This window comes from Rhinatrema bivittatum, chromosome 11 (genome assembly GCF_901001135.1).
Source record: "Rhinatrema bivittatum chromosome 11, aRhiBiv1.1, whole genome shotgun sequence".
NCBI lineage: Eukaryota > Metazoa > Chordata > Amphibia > Gymnophiona > Rhinatrematidae > Rhinatrema > Rhinatrema bivittatum.
Window position 1 is genome coordinate 27,406,294 of NC_042625.1, and position 23,036 is coordinate 27,429,329.

The 23,036-nt window shown below is 42.7% G+C and overlaps 1 protein-coding gene and 1 long non-coding RNA gene across 3 annotated transcripts in view; one reads left to right on the plus strand and one right to left on the minus strand.

Moving 5' to 3' along the window:
• The window catches only part of WSCD2 (WSC domain containing 2), a 386,410-nt gene that overhangs the window by 91,239 nt on the left and 272,135 nt on the right, over nt 1-23,036 (plus strand). The gene's annotated exons all lie outside the window — the stretch shown is intronic.
• Nucleotides 1-23,036, minus strand: part of LOC115073165 — a 423,208-nt gene that overhangs the window by 45,861 nt on the left and 354,311 nt on the right. Inside the window, exons 5-6 of the long non-coding RNA XR_003851940.1 lie at nt 13,683-13,804; nt 13,019-13,112 (exon numbers count right to left, since the gene is read on the minus strand). This is a non-coding gene — a long non-coding RNA (uncharacterized LOC115073165). The remainder of the gene's footprint in view (nt 1-13,018; nt 13,113-13,682; nt 13,805-23,036) is intronic.

Here is a 23,036-nt window from a genome sequence, read left to right on the forward strand (position 1 = left end):
AAAAAGAAAATTAAAACCTGGCTCTTTAGCCAAGCTTTTCCAGAACTTTGATTATTTTTACCTCCAGCTATCAAGATTTTCTCACCATCGCAATCCCTTTTGCAGATCACATTTATCTCAGACAATTACGCCTTATTTTATGATTTGATTTCTCAGAGACTTTGCAAGTTTATCAGTGTTATTATTCGAATCTGTTTTCCATGTTTTCCAAGTTCTATAACCTTGTTATATGTACCGCCTCTTGGCATAATTTTTATGTTTCAATGTAAACCGATGTGATCTGTATTTTAATACAGGAACACCGGTATATAAAAATCTAAAAATAAATAAATAAATAAAACCAAACTGCCTACAAGAGAAGGTTAAGAAACTCTGAACTAAGGACAATCCTCCCCTTAGCCTTTTGGCTAAGATTGAGAACTGTATTGCATGGGGGGTGGGGGGGGGGGGTTAACATCCTGTCACCCTGACCTCATTGAGGAATGGATACAAAAAAATATTATAACTATATCGGCACAGGCAGATTAAACCTGGTATTACAAAATATAAATAATTCTGTTAGAGAAGACACAGTTCCATTCCACGGCTGACTCTCAGATCCACTGATACCGGGATGCTTAATCATGGTCTTCACAACTTCCACTGAGCAGCAAGTAGACAGATTTTATTTATTTATTTATTTAAAACATTTAAATACCACTTATCTAAAATTCTAAGTGGTTTACAAAAAATAAAGTCATAAAATCAAGCATGTACTTAAAAATAGTCAATGTTAAAACAAATCATAAAAGTCTAAAAAAAAAATTAAAATTAGACTACATGCTATCGGGTTCCTGTTTCTCAAAATTATTATAGCGTTACCTCGTACATTGTCATTGTTTACATTCATTTGCTTTAGATCTTTTAGAACAAGGTATTTAAAACATTTATCAAATTTAAAAGCTGTCAGGATTAATCTGCAGCCAGTACCAGAAAAACAAAGCTCTCAAAAGGGCAGACAGCATTGCACCTGCTGATTGTGATAGCGTTGCTTCAGTACATTGCAAGTGTAGAGGGCGAGTAGCCCCTTTTGAAAAGAATGGTTTCTAGTTTTCTCACTTTTTAAAAGTGACATCCTCAAAACTTCCCATTAAATTTTATGGTGAAAAATTGGACAAAAATAGATTTTTTTGGTACATTTTCTGCAAAAGTGAAAAACCTAGGAACTTTTTTTTTTTTTGTTTTTCACTTTTTCCACAAATATTTCACCTATCTCTGTTAACAAACTGGCTGATGAATTTAACCCTTTTAGTAGTTGTGAAGAATTGTGGGATGATACAGGGAATATAGGAGTCAAATTTGAAAGGAGTTGGGTGCCTAAACCTGCCCCTTTTGATAACTGAGAAGTATTTTATTGTAGGGAAGTTCTTAGGATTTAAAAATACAGCTTCAAAAGACGAGTTTTTTAAACTACATTTGAATATGGCCAGAGAGGGAGCCTGGTGCACTGACTCAGGAAGTGGATTCTAGGCCTAAGGAGCAGGATGGAGGAAAGCACGGAGTTGGAAGTTGGCCGTGAATGAGAAGGGCACAGGTAAAATCAACTCGCTTGTTGAACAGAGTTCAGGAGGAAGGATTTAGGGAGAGAGAATAGATAGGTAATGAGAAGCTGCAGAGTGAATGCGCTTGTAGGTGAGTAAGAGAAACTTCAGCAATGCGTGGAAGCGGATGGGGAGGCAAAGTAGAGAGGCTACATGGACATTGAAGGAAGATCATGCATGCAACTGAATAGACTGCAGTGAAGAATTATGGTTCAATGGGAGGCCTGCAAAAATCATGTTGCAATAGTCTAAGCTAGCCTGCTGGTCTTCAGGAGACTACTGAAAAAATATGGCTTTTCGAAACTGCCTTCTCAAATAAGATTCGAAATATTACTGAGTCTCGGAGTATGAACATCCGACATTGTATTGGTATCAGAAAGTATCTACATTGCTCTCCATTTATTATGTGCCTTACTATTTCATGATTTATTTTATTACTTTATTTTCTGTTTATTTCATTGTATATATTTTATTATTTACCAGACACTGCTCCTATTATGTTATATTATGATTTTATAGCCTTACTCAATGTACAGTGTATTCTGGTCTGCTGTTACACACTTTGAGCTTTCCTGAGGTAAAAGCGTGAAATGAACGATGATGATGATGATGATATGAAACTTTTTACAAGGCCAAAGAGGGAAAATAAACGCCAATGGGCAGAGCGTGGTGATATGACTGAATCAGACTTTCAAGAAGATTGGGATAACCTGCATACAATGACCATGGCTACAACCCTAACAGAAGTTGGATAACCTGCATGGAGCAATGATATCCCTAACAGGAGTGGTATAGCTGCATCTGGCTTCGAAGAAGGTTGGAGTAAGGCTCAGAGGAGTCCATGGTTACAACCCAAACAACACTGAACATGGGGAGGAAGGATGGCTGGAACAGTAGCCTCTCTAATTCTGGTGGCTTTCTGGATGATTATGAAACTTGGAAGGAGACATGGGTGTTGGATCGAATATTTGTCCTGTAAGAACCAACGAGGAAAGACAATGCCTGATTGTCTTTCCTCTTTGGTTCTCTTACCCTGTTGGCCTCCACGGAGGTGGTGGAGGCCATCAGGGTAAGAGAATTTGGGTATGCCTGGGACAGATATGGAGGGCACTGGTAGGAACAGGGTTGGGTAAAAGGCATGGGGGAAGGGGGAGCTGCTGTTGTTTAAGAATAGAAATTTCATATGCTGACCTACCCATAGTAGTAGAAAACAAAAAATAAAAAGGAGAATCTCAGCTGGGGAGAACAGATTGACCAAGTGGTGTTTTACTGCATTAAATTCCTTTCTGCCATCATTTACTATGCAAAGTTCCTTTCCTCTGAGGAACTATCTTTGGTGGAAAAGGAATCCGATTGGTTCAAGTGTGCATTGTTTATTATGATCCGGGGATGGGGGAGGACAGTTGAATTATGCGGTAGACTGGCACATACTGTATAATCTTACCAAATTATTTTTAGGATCATCACAATGCATCTTGACAAATTAGGAAGAGAAATGCTACCGTATGTGGAATGATGATGGCGTCTGCTGTGCAAACAATGGCCCTGCTGTGCAGACTGTTTCCAAGCACAACTGTCCAATATATCAGTGACTTTGTGCATATCTACTGTATCCCCCTCACGTAGGTCAGAGCCTCCAATTATATTTTGTATGTACAGGAACATTATGCTCTTAATGACACGGGTTCAGCAAATGAGAAGGATCAATATTGTTTGTTTTTTTTTTTTAACTCAGCAACGAAATCTGCAGCCTGCATCCGTAGCTTCAATTTATTTCTCGTTTTTCAAGGCATTAACAGCAGCTTGTCCAGATAAAATTCACTTCTGCCTTTCCTGAGCCTGCAGAGAGGTTTGTTGTTTTTTTTTGCTTCACCTAAGTAGAACATAAAATACATTTGAAAGCAAAATTCCAAGTCAGACTCAGTCTCCATATCTGAATTGTTTTATCCCATTACTTCTGCCTGTATTACAGAAGTTCAGCCTCTCGGGATGTTGGTGCTTTCCCATTGTAAAAATCTATTTTAAGATCTTCAATATGAAATCAAGATTCCAGTTACAAACCTTTTCTTCCCTTTGGCTTTTCGTTGTACAGTTTTGTCATAGTGTGGAGCTGGATTTTCCCCTCAGAATAGTATAGCACTGCTCTTTTGTTCTTTCTTTTTTTTTTTGCTTTCTTATTGCACCCTTCTAACCTCCTTTTTCCTACAAGATATTCCTTTGCAGGGATTGTGAATCTTCCTCTCTCTCAAACTCTAATTGGCCCAGATTCAGCTTGATTCGAGTTATGCAAACCCTATGGTCTCACCCAGATCTGTGGAAGTACAGGGATTTTTTTTTGCCTGCCGATCCCTGAGAAATCAGTTGTCTCTGATCCACAGGTATCTAAAGTGGATCCACGAATCCAGGATGGATTTTCTTGAATCAAATTTGGATTTTCCATTCATCCATGGATTTTGGGGTCTTAAGGACCAGAGTTGTGAACCACTGTCATATGCACATTGCAGTCTGAAAGAGTTATTGCTACAATCAAACGATTGAGCCCATCTCCGTGACCTATCACTGCCTGAAAGCTGAAATCATTACCCTACAACTACTTTCTCATGGATATTCATATGGTAATGCTTTTGTTTTACAATTAGGTTCTGAAAAATAAGATTCACAAAATTTACATTGGGCATGCTTAATAGTTTGTTCCATTCTGTGCCAATAGAAATAACATTAAAACTAAAACAAATTTCTTTCTCCACCTCAGCTATTCTTAGAGGTGAATTTTAAAAGCCTGATGCATGCGTTAATTAGGGGATGCGTGAAGAGGTCAGGGTGACGTGCACTGATCAGATTTTTAAAAGCTGCTGAGATATACACATATCTCCTGCAGCATGCACCTTGAAAGTTTTCAGAAAGAGGCGGGGTGTGGGCGTGGTCCAGGCGGGGCATGGGGCATGCCCTACAGATGTGCGCGTAAATACTGATGTGACCCGGCGGGCCCCAAGGCCTTCTGCCATGTAATTTTAATTCTGCTACAAATGCCATGTAAGTCAAAATGTAAAGAAAACTAGGCTGATTTACAGGGTTTTAAGAGTCGGGTTTAACTGGGGGGAGTGAAGGCTATCAAATCAGGGGACTGGAGGACCTATTTCTTTTTTTTTTTAGAAAGTAATTTTTATTGAGAGAACAACCAACAAAACAGTCAGTAACACATAAAGTTGAAGACCCCCAACAATTTGAGTTTCAATTTTTTAGGACCTATTTCTTAACTAGGCAAACTGGGAACATACTGGAAAAACTGGGACTGGCATCAGTGCATGCCCCTTTTAAAATTTCCCGATTTACACGGTAGAAGCAGGATTTGCATACACGTGTGTGTGGCCAGGCTATTTTATAAGATGCATGCATGTGTATGTTATAAAATGACTGCATACCTGGGCGTGGGCTGATGTATACACGTAAATGCGGCATGTTTGGCAGTTTGAAAATTACCACCTTAATATTCCTAGAAACCTTTCAGGTATTGCCTAGTCTTCTTAGAATGGCCTGTCATTCTTGCTCCTGACCCTACTGTGGATATTTCCAATACTCTGAATGTTTCTCCTTTGGCTCACTGGTTGCTTTCTGATGACCTGGCCTACACTGAGCATCTCTGGTGTAGTTTATAAATAACTGTAATACCTATCACCACGTACTGTGCTTAGGAGGAGAGGATATAGGCAAAGATAAGTCCTGAAAGGTAATTTGCCATAGGATTTCCATGGAGAGTGGAGCTAGCTTATGGTACTCAACCCAGTCCTTGGTACATACCCAACCAGTCTGATTTTCAGGATATCCTGCAAAGGTGCAGCTGCAAAGGTTAAAAGTGTTCAACAGGCATGAACATTGTTTAAAAATACAATCCTAGAGGCACAGTCCATATGTATTCCACACATTAAGAAAGGTGGAAGGAAGGCAAAACGATTACCGTCATGGTTAAAAGGTGAGGTGAAAGAGGCTATTTTAGCCAAAAAACCATCCTTCAAAAATTGGAAGGATCCATCTGAAGAAAATAGGATAAAACATAAGCATTGTCAGGTTAAGTGTAAAACATTGATAAGACAGGTGAAGAAAGAATTTGAATTGAAGTTGGCCATAGAGGCAAAAACTCATAATAAAAATGTTTTTAAATATATCTGAAGCAAGAAACCTGTGAGGGAGTCAGTTGGACCATTAGATGACAGAGGGGTTTAAAGGGGCTCTTAGGGAAGATAAGGCCATTTCAGAAAGACTAAATGAATTCTTTGCTTCTGTGTTTTACTAATGAGGATGTTGGGGAGATACCAGTTCTGGAGATGGTTTTCAGAGGTGATGAGTCAGATGAACTGAACGAAATCACTGTGAACCTGGAAGATGTAGTAGGCCAGATTGACAAACTAAAGAGTAGCAAGTCACCTGGACCAGATGGTATGCATCTTAGGGTACTGACGTAACTAAAAAATGAAATTTCTGATCTATTAGTTAAAATTTGTAACCTATCATTAAAATCATCCATTGTACCTGAAGACTAGAGGGTGGCCAATGTAACCCCAATATTTAAAAAAAGGCTCCAGGGGCGATCCGGGTAACTATAGACCAGTGAGCCTGACTTCAGTGTCGGGAAAAATAGTGGAAACTATTCTCAAGCTCAAAATCGTAGAGCATATAGAAAGACATGGTTTAATGGAACACAGTCAACATGGATGTACCTAAGGGAAGTCTTGCCTAACAAATCCGCTACATTTTATTGAAGGGGTTAATAAACATGTGGATAAAGGTGAACCGGTAGATGTAGTGTATTTGGATTTTCAGAAGGCGTTTGACAAAGTCCCTCATGAGAGGCTTCGAAGAAAACTAAAAAGTCATGGGATAGGAGGCGATGTCCTTTCATGGATTACAAACTGGTTAAAAGACAGGAAACAGAGAGTAGGATTAAATGGTCAATTTTCTCAGTGGAAAAGGGTAAACAGTGGAGTGCCTCAGGGATCTGTACTTGGACCGGTGCTTTTCAATATATTTATAAATGATCTGGAAAGGAATAAGACAAGTGAGGTTATCAAATTTGCGGATGATACAAAATTATTCAGAGTAGTTAAATCACAAGCGGGCTGTGATACATTACAGGAGGACCTTGCAAGATTGGAAGATTGGGCATCCAAATGGCAGATGAAATTTAATGTGGACAAGTGCAAGGTGTTGCATATAGGGAAAAATAACCCTTGCTGTAGTTACACGATGTTAGGTTCCATATTAGGAGCTACCACCCAGGAAAAAGATCTAGGCATCATAGTGGATAATACTTTAAAATTGTCGGCTCAGTGTGCTGCAGCAGTCAAAAAAGCAAGCAATGTTAGGAATTATTAGGAAGGGAATGGTTAATAAAACGGAAAATGTCATAATGCCTCTATATCGCTCGATGGTGAGACCGAACCTTGAATACTGTGTACAATTCTGGTCGCCGCATCTCAAAAAAGGTAGACTTTTTAGTTTTCTTCGAAGCCTCTCATGAGGGACTTTGTCAAACGCCTTCTGAAAATCCAAATACACTACAACTACCGGTTCACCTTTATCCACATGTTTATTAACCCCTTCAATAATATGTAGCAGATTTGTTAGGCAAGACTTCCCTTGGGTAAATCCATGTTGACTGTGTTCCTTTAAACCATGTCTTTCTATATGCTCTACGATTTTGATCTTGAGAATAGTTTCCACTATTTTTCCCGGCACTGAAGTCAGGCTCACTGGTCTATAGTTACCCGGATCGCCCCTGGAGCCTTTTTTAAATATTGGTGTTACATTGGCCACCCTCCAGTCTTCAGGTACAATGGATGATTTTAATGATAGGTTACAAGTTTTAACTAATAGATCAGAAATTTCATTTTTTAGTTCCTTCAGTATCCTAGGATGCATACCATCTGGTCTAGGTGATTTGCTACTTTTTAGTTTGCGTACAATAGAGGCAGTGCATGCAAATATATCTTTTGCATAGTCTTTGAGGATATCCTAAAATCCCAACTGGCTGGGTGTCTTTCCAAGGATTGGGTTGAGAATCACTGCTCTTGTTGAAGGGTTATCCCCAGAAGCTTGAAAAGAAGGATTTATCTAAGTTAGCAAGAATAAATGAAACAGCACCTAACATTTGAAGGAATGACTTATCGGAAGAAATGGGTTTTAAAAAAATAAGGAACATATGAGCCTTTGGAATAAATTTAAAAACAGCTTAGTCCTATGTGAGGAAAGATATAAATTAAGTGGACTGAAGAGCCACATAACACCTAAAGCTGAGTGAACAGAGTCAATGGGGATGAATGGGGTGTGAATGGATGTTTTGATGGAAATGGGGAGAAAATAATATGAAAATTTGATCCTAACTAATAGAATAAGAGAAAAAATAGATAAAATGTTAAATAATGTTAGATATATGAAACTGAAAAGTTTGTATATTATGAAAATGCGATTGTATTGGTTTGATCAGCAATAAAAAGTATTTTGGGAATAGAAAAATTGGCATTGTACAATGAGGGGTAGATTTTCAAACTATGCGAATAGGCCTACTTTTGCTGGCGCATCAGGCGCAAGCAAAAGTACGCTGGATTTTAGTAGATATGCGCGGAGCCGCGCGTATCCACTAAAATCCTGGATCGGCGCGCGTGCAAGGCTATCAATTCTGTATAGCCGGCGTGCGCCGAGCCGCGCAGCTTACCCCCGTTCCCTCCAAGGCCGCTCCGAAATCAGAGCGGCCTCGGAGGGAACTTCCTTTTGCCCTCCCCTCACCTTCCCCTCCCTTCCCCTACCTAACCCACCCACCCGGCCCTGTCTAAGCCCCCCCCCCTTACCTTTGTCGGGGGATTTACGCCTCCCAGAGGGAGGCGTAAATCCCCGCGTGTCAGCGGGCCTCCTGCGCGCCGGGACGCGACCTGGGGGCGGGTCCGGAGGGCGCGGCCACGCCCCCGGGCCGCCCCGGGCCGTAACCACGCCTCCGGGTCCGCCCCCGGCACGCCCCCAGCACGCCGCGCGGTTCGGGCCCGTCCCCCGACACGCCCCCGACACGCCCCCCTCAGGAGAACCCCGGGACTTACGCGAGTCCCGGGGTCTGCGCGCGCCGGTGAGCCTATGTAAAATAGGCTCACCGGCGCGCAGGGCCCTGCTCGCCTAAATCCACCCGGATTTGGGCGGATTTAGGCGAGCAGGGCTCTTAAAATCCGCCCCTGAATAGGCTGAATTTTATAAAAAGCATTTTTTGAAAATTGAGCACACTGAATATGGGAAAACTCACCCTTGTGCCATTGTGTGTGTATGCTTTACCCACGTTTTCTTGGGGTGAGGGAGGCAGCAACACACACAGTTTTGGCTGGAAGAAATCTGTACAGAAAAAGCCGGTGCAAATCTCTTCAGGTACTTAACTGTTTTGGTCAGGGCAGCTTTCGAAGGGGAAAAATCCATGTGTACTTTTGCCTTTGCAAATTGGCACAACGCCTGCAGATAAAAAGCACCCATGAACCTTGCACCTGCCTGCATGCTTTTGAAGATTGCCCCCATAATGTACAAAAGGTAATAATAAATTGGTGAGAGCATTCATAATGAGATTTCACTTCAGAGTCATCTCCTGCAATCAAAACCTTCTCGTCAATAGTCAGCATGGAAGAACATGGTTCACAGAAACCATCTGTGAAAACCCACAAATACTTTTTGACCTGAGAGTCCTGATGAAATATCCTCTTTTTTTTTTTTTTTTACAAATTATGGAGCAGAATGTCTTACGATCAGTAATGAGAATGATCCTTTCCTTTAGTAAATTAATTCAGCAAGAAATGAATGATAGAGAGAACCGTCTCGCCCATGAGATAACGTGTGTGTGTGTGTGCGCATGTGAGTATTTTCGTGTCTGCGGAACGCCTCTTGTTCTTTTCAGATTTCTAAAATATGTTTGATGCTTTCAGGTAACAAAAAAAAAAAAAAAAAAGGCACAGGTAATGACTTCATTGCACAGGCCCAGTACAACATTGTTCTACATTTCTGTCAATTCTTCACACTTTAAGGAATGCTTAGCAGCAGGAATCGAAGTTGATAGGTTCCACTGTTACCCCTAGCAACTGCAGAGAGGAGAGCCTACTGCTGGGGAAATGCTATTTGATTCACCATGGAGTTTTTAGGGTGCATTTTACAATTATGTTCATTAGATCAGATTCACTTTGTCGTGGCACACCATCAGCTTCCCTACGCTGCCCCGCAACGGCATCATCACTTTCCCCTTCCCGCTCCTCAACCCCTGCCAGCACCCCGTCCCTCCTTTTCACCCCTTTTCATCACCAGCATCCCTTCTCTACTCCCACCCCACTCCTCCCCACCCAATATCACCACGTATCATCAGCGCCTCTCATCTATTGCTGTTGCCTCCTCCTCTTTCGGCTTCCCGCTAAAGTCGGAACCGCGTGTAGCCTCGTGCGCGTCCCGACTTCAGCGGGAAGTCGGCAGAGGAGGAGGTGGCAGCAGCAGTGCCGCTCACTCCCTCCTCCTGCTGGGAGGAGGTCATGTCATGGGCACAAGGCAGGGGGATGCAAAATCCCCTGCTGCTGTGATGGTGGCAGCGGCTGTGAGCTGCTCCTGTCTTGGAGGAGAGGGGCCAACATTTCACAGCACACCGCTTGGGAACCTCTGCTGACAAAGAAATTACACAGAACAATTCCTTGATGGTGTTTTGTGTACATTTGCTGACAGGAAGCAATAAAGCAAACAAATGATCTCTTTCAAACAGTTAGGAGAAGTATTAATGAAGGACATATGCAAATATGCAGTAATTGACCTGAAATTCAGGTTGCTCATGGAAAAGAGGGATGAGTTCCAGATGGCTTAATGATCGTCATTGAAGCTACCTTCTTATTTATTTATTTAACACTTTTATATACCGATATTCATGTAAGAAATCACATATCACTTCGGTTTACAATATAACAATAAGAACATCTTACTGTGATCAGCTTAAATGTTATAAAAAAAAAAATGCAAGGCTTATGGAAATACTTTGCATCATCCTAGGTTTACTTTTCCTTCGATTCACCAGTTCTTGCTTTTTTTTTTTTTTTTTTTTTTACTGTTGCTCCTGTTTCAACCTTACCTCCATGCAGCTTGAGTGGTTGGCCAGTATCGTCTAGGCCTAGTGCCCACATAATAGCTTCTGTTAGCACTTAAAGTTAGCACACAAGTGTTTGGGAGATTATCAGGATTCAAGATATAAATATTATCATTTGGTCTACTTATAGCGCGAAAAGTACTTGAAAGCAAAGCTCTGTTTCCCGTGTGTGCTGTAATCTGTGAAAAATGCTAATGGCAAGTCTTGCTGCGTGCCCTGTATTAATTGCACGGTTGACGGTAAATTGCCGCATTTGAAATTCTTTCGGCAGCTCCCTCGCGGTTTCCCCACCAACTTCCAGAAATCCCCGTATTAGCGAGAGTCCAAAGTCTGTTGTAGGGCTTTGAAAATGTTCCTCTTTGAGAATCGGGACTGGTTAGTGTCATTTATGATGGCACAGAATTGCAAATGGATTGCTAGAGCCATTTTTTGGGAGCTATTAGTGACCCTATCCCTAAGAAGGCCTTGCCCATGAAACTGCTTGAAGAGCAGCTTTGAAGAACGTTTAAACATCTTTTGCGACACATTTTAATCAAAGGAGGGTAGTGTTGCTTGCTATGCATACTTTTGTACAGCACACAGGAATTTATTTTCTTCAAAAGTATTTCCAGATTTATGTGCATTCAAAAGTACTCAAGTGTTATCTTCCCACATTGGAAAGTACTCCAGATGTTCTCTTAAAAAAAATAAAAAATTAGCTTGAAAGTCGCTGATCTAACACTTTGTTCAACAATAAACATGCCATGACAGAGCTGTGACAAAGGGTGGGCAAGACGGGCACTTGCCATGAGCATCAACCTTGTATGGAAGGGGTCCATCCTCATGCCATCTTTTTGAATCCGTCTGTGAGCACAGGAGTTGAAAAGGGATAGGATCACTGTTTTATCCTCTGACTGGCCCTGTACCTTGACATAATTAATTGCACTCTGTGTCAGCTTTGACATTGTACACAATATTGTTTCAAAATTAAAGGTCTGGACAGGTCTGGATTTTTGCTTAGGCAATGGCCTACAGTTGCAAATTTTGAAGGTACTTATTCATTCCTGCTGCCAGTCCCAGCCCAGGGCTCACAGACCCTTTAGCGGCCCCCGCCCTGTACAGGAAGTCCATGCAGGAGGAGGGAGCAGGGTCATTACAGGCTGACTTTTTTTCTAATGAGGACGTTGGCTGGAGGAGAGGGCCCAAGAAGAGGCCATGAGGGAAGGGGAGCGTGTGCAAAAGGGGGAAGGCCCGATAGGGGCACCCTAGGAGAACAATTCCCACTCTCCAGTCCCCAAAGGTGCCAATGGGCACCAGAGTTCTCTATCTGTTCCTGGGTCTGGGGCAAGTTGCATTTGCTGAGACGTTACCCATTCAATATGCTTATGAAGGCAGCTGTCAAAGCCATTTATTTGAGAAATTGGTAATCTGTGGAGTTCTGTAGCACACACACTTTTGGCCAGAGGGTGGGATGGCATTCCCGAAGGTGTATTTTCGAGTGGAATCAGAATGCAACATGCATAGCTTGCTCGATTGTCTTTTCAAATTTACATGTGTTATTTTCCAATGAAGTATTACCTGCCGGAAAATCAGGCGCAAAGTCCATAGATCCTTTGAGGCCATGGATAATTTTTGAAGAAAAAGCAGATGCATACTTCATTTTTGAAAATGTAGGTACAGGGTTGTACCCCTGGACTTTGCATCTAGGTGGACAGCTTGGAAATTGCCCCCTTTAAGGCAGTTCATGAGAAACTGAATAAAATAAAATAAAGGAGAAATGCAGTGCAGTGAAATGTAGAATAACATTTTTGTTTGTTTTTTTTTTTAAATTGTAATATGACTTCAGATGAGTTATGGCAAAATTCATATTACCGAGCAGGAAGAATTTGAATAACTATAGAAAGAGTGAATTAAAAGATTTATGGGTATATAAATTACATTATATGCTCTCCCAATATATTTTATTTTTTTACTTAAAGACTGATGGCCTAACATTAAATCCATTTAGAGTTCTGGCAGTTATCGTTTCTCTTTCTTTTTGTTTTCCTTTGATAAATGAAACTGGATTAACGTATTGTGCTTTTTATCTCTAAAGAAGCAGGTCAGATACCACAGAGAGAGCGTTAAGTACAAGGCAGCAACTGTCTTCAACTCAGTTAATAACTCAGTAATCCATATTAAAAAAGTGGTTTTGGTTCATGTTAGGAAGACTAGAAGGATAAGAAATACAATGAAACCTGATTTAAATCCACTTGCAACTAAATGCTGTCGGCTTTCAAAGGCCACTTATAGGATGATTTAAATTATGTCCTACTGCACATACCTGCTGCTATATGTTAAAGCTGTCCAACACTGTCTGTACTGCAGATCAGAAACATTCCTCTGCAATTGTTTTTCCCTTGTTTAAGATTATAAACCTACAAGGGAGGAGGGGAATAAGAGACAGAGACAAGGGAGTCAGAATTTGAAGAGAAAGAACCAATGTTTTGCTTGGTTGAATGAAAAAAAAAGAGCACCAGAAATATCCAATTTACATATCAACCCAAGCTTTCATTGAAAATTAAAAAAAAAAAAAAAATTCTAAAATAATGGTTTCCAAACATGTCCTTAAGGATCCCCAACTGGTCAGGTTTTCAGGATATCCCTTATGATTATGCATGAGATAAATTTGCATGCACTGTCTCCACTCTACGTAAACAAAACTCATAGGTCTTTATGACCGATATAGAGAAAACCCAACAGCTAGAAATCTCTGAGGGACATAGGAATCACTAATCTTAAAACAAAAAAACAATGATAAATTCAATGTTTTTATCAGTCTATATTTTCCTAATGGAGGGCCTCTTTTATCTAGAATTGGGACTTCAATACATTTTTAGTGGAATGTTATTTATTGACTTTGGAGAGAATTATAATGGTATCCCATATTTTAAAAAATGCGCTCAGGGACCCTGCAAAATTGAGGAAACCAAATAAAACTCTTTTACCTGGATGTTTATGATGGACCTTGCTCAGAATCGCAGAATACATTATCAGCTTCATTACGAGATGCATGGGCACTTTATTGCTTTCCCGATATTCAGAGTTATTACCATAACATTATCAACATCTAGGAATGAGCAGAGGATGGAAAATAAGCATGGTACGAGTGCAATTTTAGCTGAGTTTATAGACAAGGTGTCAAAAATGGTTGGTCATACATCAGTCACCTTTCTGCCTCATTTAAATAAGTTTCTACCCACATAAGCTGCCAGACTCAATAGATTTCAATAGAGAAAAAGAAAAAACAGAGAAACATTTACTACTGGTGGAAAATCCCCCACAGAACTTGAGGAAGACAAATATGCTGGATGATAGCAGAAGAAAACCAATTGCCCCATGCAGTCTGCTTTAGTTACTGCTGTCCACACTGCCAAGGCTATATATATCATTATATCCCAGTTGCCAGCCATAGAGTATGAGAGTATGACCACTTGAAGGATATCACTTCATATTCAAGACAGTTTCTTTTGTCTTCTTTCAAACATCTTTCTGATCTTTGTCTTTCTCACCTCTCTATCTCAGTTGTGGTATGATCTGAACAACGTACATGGCAAAAGAACCTCATATTGGTAGCAAAATGCTAGTTTTTGATTCTGTAGAAAAATTACTTTGAATATGTTTCAAAATATAATTCAAATTTGTCTTTTTAAGAAGATTTAATTGAGTTATCTTTTCATGTTTTGGGCTGCTGAGAGAGAGAGAGAGAAAGACTCTCTTTATAAGGCTCTCATATAAGTAAACTAAACTATTTATATCACTGTAGGAGGGGCAACCAATAACTCAGTGTGAGGTTTTGGTGGTGGCCTACTTGTAGAAATCTCATCTTTGTGTACCTTTCCTCACTCCAAATCACATCAAATCTTCACTGTTGTGTACTATGCATGTAAAACTGCCCCCCAAAACCTAGGCCACCACCAAAACCTCACCCCGAGTTACTGGTTGCTCCTCTTACAGTGGTATAAAAATTTGACTAATATGTGTGCCACCCCAAAGGCTCTTTCTCTCTCTGAAACGGGATTGTGATTTTACGCGTAAACCCCATTTCAGGCATATTGTACAGCATAATGCCAGGCATTAAAACCCGCGATAATGTGCGTTTTGCTATCCCTCATTTTAATTTACTCCAACCAAATTCCTCCCATTCAGGAAACATTTTAAAATTTGCATATGCATCTCGCAATGCGTTATTTATCATGGGCGTTATTTATTTTATTTATTTATTTATGGCATTATTGTGAGCATTAGAGCCCTAACGCCCACGATAAGGCCCTAACGCGATTTGATAAATGGCCCTGTTAGCTTGCTGTTAGAGATGCACTGTCGTGGTAAAAGACAGGGAAACCACAAGGACAACTGTTTCATTCTGTGTTGTTTCCCAGCTGAAACGACACAGAAACCAATAGCTTTGTTTCTTCATTTTAGCATGTGCTAAGTTTTAGCACGCTAAGGCGATGTAGCACATACTAAAATGCAGAAATAAAATGAAATGAACACACCCCCCCCCCAAAATAAAAAATATACGGGCGGATTTTCAAAGCCCTGCTCGCGTAAATCCGGGCGGATTTACGCGAGCAGCGCCGGCGCGCCTATTTTGCATAGGCCACTGGCGCGCGCAGAGCCCCGGGACGCGCGTAAGTCCCGGGGTTTTTAGAAGGGGGTGTGTCGGGGGCGGGACCGAACGACGTGGCATTTTGGGGGCGGGACGCGGCGTTTTGGGGGCGGGCCCGGGGGCGGGCCCGGGGGCGTTCCGATTTCAGAGCGGCCTCTGAGGGAACGGAGGCAGGCTGCGCGGCTCGGTGCGCGCCGGCTGCCCAAAATCGGCAGCCTTGCGCGTGCCGATCCAGGATTTTATAAGATACGCGCGGCTACGCACGTATCTTATAAAATCCAGCTTACTTTTGTTTGCGCCTGCTGCGCAAACAAAAGTACGTGATCGCGCAGTTTTTAAAAATCTACCCCATAGTAATTGGAAGATTTTTGCATGCACGCCCTTACTTACTGTCTGTCTGAGCAACTTCCAGGGAAGTTCAAGTCAAATTATTTCCCAGGGTTGTATAAATAAATGTTTCAGGCATTCAAGAGGCAGAATTTCATGAGCCTCTGCCTGCCCCCCACTCTATCTCATTTTGGATCTTGCTTTCAGACTCATTGACTTAATAATTTCATTCTTCCCTCCTTACTTTGCATCTTCAATCCATTTGAGGAGGGGTTTCCTTTTCGAAGGCCAAGAATGTGTGCTTGGGAGCATCACAAAAATCAAACTATCCATTTTCTCTCTTTATTTATAAATTAGAATCTGTAACTCTGTTGGATTTCTACATCATCCTTCCATCATTTTTCCAAGTGTTCTAGTAAATGTGAGAAACATGAAAAGGATGAGAGAATAGATAAGAGGTCTCTTAGCTTTTTTGGCAAAATTGAAAGTGTGAGCAATTATAGTATATGTGTGAAGGCCTGTACAATTATTAAAAACTCTTGTTCAAATAAAGTCTAGACTGAATAAGTGAGAACATATCCAGTCACTGTCCAGATAGCAAAGTTAGAGGGATAAACTGATCCAGCTAACTTTGGAGGTATATTCAGTACTGTAGCCGCACTATTGAATACAACCAGCTATCTTAAAATTAGCTTGATAACTTTAATCGGCTAACTTTAGGACAGCTCTTCAGCAAGACCAGACCTAGCCGGATAACTTATCTGGTTAACTCTGAAAACCGGAGTTAGCCAGATAACATTTCCTGCTAATGTAACTCCTCCCCGAAATGACACCAGAACACCTACTTTATTCAGCTATAATAAGATATCTGGTTAACATTTAGCTGGATAAGTGCCAAAATATTCATTTAGCTGAATAACTAGTGCATTATCCAGCTAAATGTCTCTGAATATGGCTCTCTCTATCTGGCCGATACAGTAAAAATGGCGGGAGAGCGCCCATTCTCTTGTGTGCGCAATTCAGAAAAAAAATTATTCAAATTAGGGCCCACGGTAAAAAGAGGCACTAGGGACACTAGCGCGTCCCTAGCGCCTCTTTTTTGACAGGAGTGGCGGCTGTCAGCAAGTTTGACAGTCAAAATTGAGCATCTGGTTTTCAACCCGCAACCCACGAGCCGATTTTAAATGGGTTTTTTTTTTCAATTATTTTTAACTTTTGGGACCTTGGACTTAATATCACCATGATATTAAGTCGGAGGGTGCTCAGAAAAGCAATTTTTACTGCTTTTCTGTGCACTTTCCCGGTGCCGGCAGAAATTAATGCCTATCTTTGGGTAGGCGCTAATTTCTGAAAGTAAAATGTGTGGCTTTGCTGCACATTTTGCTTTCTGTATTGTGCGGGAATGACTAATAGGGCCATCAACATGCATTTGCATGTTACGGGCGCTATTAGTTTCGGGGGGGGGGGGGGGGGGTTGGTCGCGCGTTTTTGACGTGCTATTACCCCTTACTGAATAAGGGGTAAAGCTAGAGCGTCGAAAACGTGCGTCCAAACGCGGGTTAACAGTGCCATAAATATAGGTTCATTTCATGGCATCCTGATTTTTTCAATCAGCAGTGGCAAACAAAATATATAATAGATTAGTATTTACTAAATGCCAGTTTACGGTACATTGTGTGTTAGGGATGGGTGATCAGAAATGGCCCAGCTTGGTTCTCAACATGAATTCTATGGATTACGGTTGGCCTGAAGAATTATATGTAAGGGTTCAGTGAAAATCTATTGTCTGGCAAAGCATGCTTTGGTCACTGCTTCCTTCCCACACCAATCAAAATTCCACTTGGCGTTATAACTCCTAAACATTGCTGGGGCAATATCATTGAAGATGCTGATGAGGCAAAAAGAGTAAAACTGAACTTAACAATTCAGTCAATAACATAATAAAATTCCAGTAGAGCGTAATGGCTTGATCTTCCTATGGGCCAGACCTGTGGCTTAGCTGTCATGTTCTGGGGATCGCCAGTGCTAGGTTCCGATGGATCTTTTATAAATGAAATGGAAAGGTGGATTTGTTTTGGTTTTTTTTTAATTTGCCTGGTCACGAGGCTTGAATGTGAATTGTGAGGTTTCTCCTGGCTAAAGGTTTGAAAGTAATCCACTTCTGAGTCCCAACGCTTTCATCCCACCACCTTCTGGCAGCAGACATTTGCTGCTGCAACGTTCATCTGTTAATTCTGCCTCCATTCTGGGGGACCAGGCTCCATCCCCTTGACTTACTTTCAAATCCTGGCAACTCCCACCCTTCATGAGGAACCCTCCCTTACAACAGATGCCTTAATTTGGCTAGGGAACCAAAAAACCTCCGCTTGTACGGATGAAAGAATTATCTAGTCTGTCTCATTCTTGTCTGTCTGCTCTCTGAAAAGAGCGTTCAGTCCGCAGCAGGGTTTGTGATTGTTTTTCCTAGCATGAGCGTGGTGGATTTTCTGACCCTCACCTTGCAACCCTGGTTGGCAGCAGACAATTTGTATTACTAGACTCTAGAGCTCGGCGGACACGAGCAGATCGATAGCCTGCCCTGAATGCTTCAGAGCTTATAGTCTGGAGCCTTCCCCCCCCCCCACCCCCCGAGACAGAAGTTGTTCTGAACACTCGCACCGGTGCGGAAAACAAGGGGCGGTTTATATACAGAAGAGAAAAGGAGCCGCAGAAAGGAGACTGAAATGCTGAAGCAGACAATGTTGTGTCCTCAATTTCACTTTTCCCAGCAATGAGACGGATTTCATTTGCCACTTTGATTGATGAACATGCTCTTGATTTATTTCTTTTTCTCTGGAGATACAGTAACTTGTAATTACATTAGCAGAGAGATAAAATAGGAGGAGGAGGAGGAGGAATACGACATTTTGTTATTCTCCAAGTGTCACTTTTTGGGCTCTGTATAATTTGGTGGGTGATGCTGCCGCCTTCAGATTACTTCTCTTCTTTGATCTGTTTCAGCCCCCTGGTATTCATTCAACATTTGAATCTCATTAATTTAGAAGTTTTGGAAAGGCATGAAAAAGTTGACTTGTGCAGTTACCAGAATTTGCCAGTCAGTAGCAGTTGATACAGTCAATATACTTGCCATAATGCTTAATGTGTTTGTGTTTTAAGACCAATGAAATTTACATTTCATAGGCATTATCACCCAACAGAAAATATATAAGGCTTTCTTGGGATTTTTGCTAAGAGCCATGGGTATTTATCTCTGGTCCAGACAGGTCTGGTTTTCAAGTTATCTACGATAAATATTTATCAGATATATTTGCTTGCCCTTTGTCGAGGAAACTAGTTAATCTGAATGCTTTTGCCTTAAGTTCCTTCAACTCTTGGGAAATCTCTATAGCTTGCGCAGCTAAATAAAATATATAATAATGAAAAGAAACATTATTCAACCCTAGTCAGAAAATATTGATCCTGCAATACCTGCACCATCCATAGATGTGTGACCTCCCCTTCCTCTTTACAAGGGAGTCACACTTCCAAGCAAAGCTGAGCACTGACCCACTTGGTGCAATGTTGGGGACACCGGCTCTGTGATAGGGACAGGCTTAACCTGGAGGACCCTAAAGAGGATCATAGTCCAGAAATAAGACAGTCCACACTCCAGCTGCTGTGCTCCAGGTTTAGGTAAGGTCACTTTTACCTGTGATGGACCCTCCGGTTGCATCACCAGTAGGACCTGGTTGAGCCCTTTGTTCAGCTAGAGAGAGAGAGAGAGACGAGGTTAGAGTGAAGGGAGGATCCATTCAAATACAGCCCCTCCTTCTGCGGGGTCTGGAATGGCCAGCCCGCTTGAAACAATATATAAGCGAGCCCTTGCTACAGCTTGGGAGGAAGTCCATTTAGGTTAGCACAGAGTGCAGAGGTGTCAGGTGTTAACTTTTGTTGCTTTACAGGCCCAGTAAGTAAAGGCAGGCTCACCCAGTCTGTTGGTCCTGACCAGGGTTGGGAGGGATTTCCTCTTTCAGTACATAATCTGTCTGGTTGAGTTCCCTCTGGGTCTAAGTTTAGGGATTTTTGAGGTTTTTATTAGGAGCCTCACTGGACACCTGGGCCAGTCTTGCACGCAGGGATTGGAAAGATGCACCCCTGAAGTGGTGGCGACCTGCTGTGAGGAGGGGACTCCGCTGTTAGTTTCTGTTATTTTTTGGGAAAAGAGCACTTTTGTTAGAAGATCCAGGAGGAAGGGTTTTGGCTGCCCCTTCCTTCCTGCTTAGAAGCAAGAGAACTGCTTGCTTCAAAGGGGGGTCCCTTTCCATCGAGGATACAGAGAGCGTACTAAAGAGACTGTGTAAGATCAAGGAGATCCTGAAGATCTGCTAACCGTGAGTAAAGGAAACGGCATCACTGGGGACATCCATCCGGTGTTCACCACCCTGGGGAGAGAGAGAGGATTTACTCTCTGTGCCATAGACTTTGCTATTTTCATCAGCTTGGAAGGGGTTTTGACCATCCTAAAAGACCCTGCCCATTTAAACCAAAAGTAAGGATGTTTTCCCTGTCCTGATATAAGTGAGTCCTGCACAGCTAGAGGGAACTGAAGAGAGATTTCTGTGGTGCTGCAGTTTGAGTTTTGTGACCCTCGCCATCAGTGCTTAACAGTAAAGCCTTTTATTTTGGCCACTAACCAAGTGGCTCCAGAGTGTTTATTTCTGCATTCACAACACAGACCAGTATCCTCCCCAGGGGAAAGACAAGGGAATGTATAAGAAAACCACCCCTGAGAGGACTCCTTTCTTCCCCCAGTCCAGAGAATCCACACCTTGGGAAGTAGAGGAGGTACAAGAGCTGCTCAGGGTTCCTGCCCCAAAGAGTATAAATAAATGTATGGCCTCACCTGTGTTAGACCGGCTCACAGGTATACAAAATGGACACAGTCCAGATTACAAAAAACAAAGGCAGGAAACAGTTCCTTACTTTACAGAAATTTACAGAACAGATAAGTTCTTTATGCCACTTAAGTACAGTCAGCAATTCTAGGATCTCCGTGTCTTCCCCCTTAATATCTCTTCAGCCCCAAGGGGAAAAATTGTAGCATCTCCCTCTTAAATGCTCACTGATGGCAGACTTGAAAGAGGCAGCCCTCTCTCTCTCTCTCTCTGATCTTTTCCACCCTTCACCAATCCGACAGGAAAACACAGACTCCTACAGTTCCTCTGGCTGCTCTCCCTGGGCCCTGTTCAGAGGTCTCTCTACCTCGCCCGGTGGTTTGTGGCTTCACCACTTAAACGCCTTTAGTACTGAGCCAGACTTTCGGGGGGGTGGACCCTGCTGCCACTCCCGCGTGGCAGTGTTCCCATTGGAACCTCCCCTGCTTTAGAACATCCCCAGCGGGAGAGAATTGGGGGCTCAGTCAGCCCGGCCTGTGCAATGTGCAGCGATCGCTGCAGAATGTGGTAATTAATCAGAAGGACTGCATTTTGAGCTAGTGCCAGACTCCGTTTCTCTTTTGCCATTTCTACCATCTGGCCCTCTGTGCAGTTCTCATTTATTCCAGTTTCTTCATCTGCCGTACCTGAAAGCATTCCTTGCCGTATAGCACTATTGCACTGTACAAGTAAACATGACAGGCGTTCTTTAATACTGAGTGAACTCTATTATAGTGAAGCCCCTGCTGTGCTTAACTGCAGGGCCTTTTGTTTTAGTTTGTTTTAATGGTGAAAAGCCTGACTATTGGGTACATGGGGGACAGGGCAGTGGCACAAGATGCATCTGTCATGATTCCACTCACGGGAAGACCCAGCGAGCGGCCTCACTCACCCCCCCCGACTCCACCTGTGCCGCTGCTGCCTCAGTCTTGCTGCTGTACCCTGCGGCGGGAGAGTCGTCACCAATGCTGTCTGCTTCCTGTGTGGCCCTCGCCCACCTGATGCTGCTCCTGCTTCTTGCTCGGCCTGAAACGCCGCCAACATTCACCGTCGCGGTGCGCTGCCTCCCTAGGCGCATGCGGGCCTCTGTTTAGAATTTAAAGGGACCGCAGTGGGAAAAGCCCCACGGCCCCCCGTGATGACGTCCTTCCTGCGCCCTATAAAAGGGCTCTTCAGTCGTTTCTTCGTGGCCTTTGCAAAGGTCTTCTAGCACTTTTGAGGTCCTCGATGCTTCCTGTTTCATGTTCCTAGTCTCCTGGTTCCTATGGTCTCTTCGTCTTGTTCCTGAATCCAAGTCTTCGCCTTGCTCCTGAATCCATGTCCTTGCCTTATTCCTGGTTTTAAGCCTTCGTCCTGTCTAGAGTCTTCAGAGTCTCCATTGCTGATTCAAGACTTCGGAAGTCCTTCCGAGTTCCTGAGTCTGAGTTCCTGAGACCAAAGTCGGAGTTCCTGAGTCGGAGTTCCTGAGTTCTGTCTCTGGTCTTTGGAGTTTTTGTTCCAGCTTCATCTTGTTCCAAATCTTTGAGTCCAGTGCCTGCACCGCTACTGGCATGGTCCGTGGTCAGCCCCGGGGTTGTGTAGGGTGCGCAGCAGCGATGGACTCTCTGAGCCTTCGTCATGTTCCAAGTCCTGAGCCTCCATTTGTCTTCACATTCAAACCGCTTCCATGCAGCGGTCCGAAAGGGCTTTCAGAGTGGCCGGAGGGCTACCCCAGAGACCAGCATGGATTGCTGGTTCTCAGTTCCTGGAGCATGTTGGAAGTCCAAGTGTTCCTGTTTCCAAGTCAAGAATGTTCTTGTTTCCAAATCAAAGCTATTTCTGTTTCAGCCAGCCTGTGCCTGGATGTGCTCACCTGCCAAGCGGCACAGACCACGGCCAGCCCCGGGGTTGTGTCTGTCACGTCGTGGCACAGGGGCTCACGCTTTCAAGTGTCCTTCAGCACTCGCAACAGCATCTTTGAAAAGGGGTGCAGGTTGGGGCTTTCAGAGATGATCCCCTGTAGCAGAGGTGTTATAGTGAACCTCTTGGTGAAAAGTGCACGCAGTATGTTGCTGTATGTAACCTTCCCACATTTCCGCTTCTCTTACAATGACTTAACGTGGTGAAGACAAACAATGAGTGGTAAGTAGTGTAGTTCAATCAGAGCACTGCATGTTTTTGTCAGTAAAAGTACTTCAATAGTCTACTCTTTCAGCACAGCACTCTTTCAGCTGGGCAGTGCACACCCTTGACCAAGCAGTTTCTTCTTGCATTTTTGTACTTCCAGCTGAGTTGGAAACAGAGCTGGGATTTGATACCATTAAGCCTTAATTTGAAACTGCTTGGAAATGTTCTCATCAATTTTGTATCCTTCCCTTCCCTCACCACATTCTTGGTCATTGCAGCAAGGGTCTGGGCCAGGAGTTATGCACCAGGACTCCTTTTGGAACCATGAAATTATGAACCTTGAA